Below are 3,375 nucleotides of genomic sequence, written 5' to 3' on the forward strand. Positions count from 1 at the left end.
GCACTACCGGTATAAAAAATACAACAAATGTGTCTTTTGTCTGCTGTGAGAGCCTGGCTGCACAAAGCACTAGGGCCTTTAATCCCAGGACTTCAATAATTCAGGTAACACTTGATTACTCCAGAATGGAACATCAAGTGCTTCTTAACTGCACAATATTAAAAAGCCTATCTATGTTAGCACTAAAGTAGTCCATGAGTACATAACTATACCACATCCAACTAGCAGAAACATTATACAAACAGCATTTGTTTTCCAGCAATGAGGGATAGGCAACCACAACATTTTTTTTCTACAAGCAAATTTCTCTACATTTCCAATTACCATGTGTCTGATATTTCTTTGTTATACTGTATGGTCATCATGTGGGGTTTATTTTATTTTTTAATTTTTTAATTGTGTAGGCTATGTACTTTTCATAACAATATGCATTTAAAATAAACATCTTTCATACAATAAACAGCAAATGTGTTCATTTTAATACAATTTTTTTTTATTAGACTGTGGTGCTCTGTTTCTTCTACAAATATGAATGGTGTTATAGTGCACACACACACACACAGTCAGACAGACAGATAGCAGACAGATATATGTGTGCGTGTGTGTGTGTGTGTGTGTGTGTGTGTGTGTGTGAGTGTGTGTGAGATATGGAGAGAGAGAGAGAGAGAGAGAGAGAGAGAGAGAGAGAGAGAGAGAGAGAGAGAGAGAGAGAGGAAGAGAGGTGTCCCTGTAGGTGGTTTACTATACACACAAGGGATGTAACCTCCACTAGAAAGGTCCACAGGATGAATGTTACAGGATACTGAATTATAAAGGCAAAACAGGCTGCAAAGTATCCTCCCACCAGTCATGAATGTCTATTTAAATACCCTATTAAAAGGGTTATGTTATGTAGGCCATAACTGATATTTTCAGCACCCAAATAACGAAATAGAAATTGTGCCACATGTATGATATGATAAAAAGAACAAAGTAAGGTGAAAGATGAATGTCTTCAAAGAGAAATTAATAAGGGATCTGAGACAATCCCTATTAAAAAAAAGACAATGAAAGGAGGTCGAGATTCACAAAGACAGAGAGACAGAAACATTAAAGAAAAGCCATTGACATTAAGAGAATAACGTACTTTCCCGCATCCGTGCTAAACTTTGCAGTGTAGCGTCAATCCAACGGGAATCTTGCGGTTTGTGTTGCAGGTTCCAAATAAAATCTCTGCCAATTGTGTTCCTCCCATCTCCTTCTGTTCCCCTTGGTCTGTGAAAGGGGCTTCTGGTCAGCACTGATTAATAAGTGTGCTTTTTTTCCCCCTGTGAACTGTTGCATAATAGAGAAATGGCTGGTGACCCAGCAACGACTAAACCTTTAGCTAGTTCATTGTAGCAAGCTGAGGGGGCTGTAGGACAGAGACCCCAAGCACTGACCCGCATTCATTCTGCCGACTCTCTATTCATTCACAATCGTATTGTCGCTCGTAGATCCTATTGTGTAACTTAGAACAATGGGAATGTAAAAGGAAAGTAAGAGATTCCTCAAATTCCAAACTCTTCTTTAATCCTCTATGTATGTACATATGTATGTTGGTATGACTGTATGTATGTATAATAAATTAATAAATCAATAAAAATAAACATATAGATAAGCATACACATATAGAAGTGTGTGTGTGTGTGGGGGGGGGGGGGGTGGTAGTAGTAGAAGTGTAGTAGTAGCAGTCATAATAATGCTAGTAATATTACAACAATGTTCTATTTTGCAAGAATTTTTATTTTTTCATTGCCTGAAAATAACCTGCAGATGTCATCATTTACCTTTAACACAATGGTTTTAATCCAGCAAATTGTTTTGGGAGAAATACGCTGCTTTACATGCCTCATCCACACTACGCTGTTACTCTGGGAGGAGAGAATGTATTCAAAGCAGTCAGTTATTTAATAGCAACAAGACGTGATGTAGTAAGGTCATATAACACCCATACAGATATATACCAAGCCTGCTTCTTGTCCTGTCTTACTTACTTTGCATCTACTATTAAATATGTTACAAATTAAAACATCTATCTATCTATTTATCTATCTATCTATCTATCTATCTATCTATCTATCTATCTATCTATCTATCTGTCATCATTATATCTCCTCCCATCCGCCTGTAATGCCCTCACATTAATATGACTCTTAAGAAATCGTAATTTATAGACAAATAGCATCAAAGCAACTTTCATGTTAGAAAGACTGTAGATGGATAGATAGATAGATAGATAGATAGATAGATAGATAGATAGATAGATAGATAGATAGATAGATAGATACTGGTAGAAGGGCGGTGAACAATTTCAAAAGAAGACAATGTATCTGTACAAGAATGACAAGAATAAAACCAATAGTGAAATGAAGGTATTTGGAACAGCTAAACCATCCCATTGTTCGCATCCCCCATTGATATGGTAATGCAGACAGTGGAACAATAACACATAACACCTTGCAGTTTTAAAAGACTTTTGTGCCCCAGCCAGAGAAGTTTATTATCAACTAATTAGCAACAACCTCTTGCGATCAGTTAGGTTACATTTTCCTAAGCTTTGAACAAACATAGCGAACTGAGACGTTTGAAGATGACGGGCTTTGCCAAGCAGAAGGAAGGGTCCTGAGACAGGAGCTGATCTTTAATAATTAATGCATGCTGTACGCATTTCTTCTGCGTGTGCAGCAGGGGCTGTGTACTGGCAGCGTTGTGTTGGAGCAAATTCCTCTAGTAATTCCTCCATAGATATCATAGGTGATAAGTACAATGCATTTCAACTGCTATGTTTTATGCAACAGGAAGAATGAAAATATCTTAGAATAATGCAATGGAAGTGTGTGTCACGGGAAATGCAGCTTTCCTATAATAAATGCAGATCACAGCATATGATATGTACAGAAATAGCAGCGACAGTATCAATATGTTCAACCAATATCCTAAAGGACTAGCGCATGATGCAATGTAGTAGGTGTTTGGATCATCAAGACTGACATTGTCACCAATTTGCATATTTGGGATCTACAGTATGTCCTATGTTAATCCCACTCTACCCATTGCCTCACTGTGTAGTTACATTGGTGCATCCATTGTTTTTGTACAGGAACAGCTAAAATAAAAGATAAACGGTACAGAACAAAGCAAAGGGTTAATTATATCTATCTATACAGTGTATATATATATATATATATATATATATATATATATAACATTTATGTTTTCCTTCTTTTCTTTATGCATTGTTCTTTACCTACTATAGGTATTGCATGCCAGGTATATGTGCACTACGTTATTATTTAAATGTATTTGTATCGCTGTTCAATTTATTAATATTCAGTGATTTAATGAATAAAAGGT

The sequence above is a fragment of the Crinia signifera genome, chromosome 5 (genome assembly GCF_055691185.1).
Source record: "Crinia signifera chromosome 5, ASM5569118v1, whole genome shotgun sequence".
NCBI classification, from domain to species: domain Eukaryota; kingdom Metazoa; phylum Chordata; class Amphibia; order Anura; family Myobatrachidae; genus Crinia; species Crinia signifera.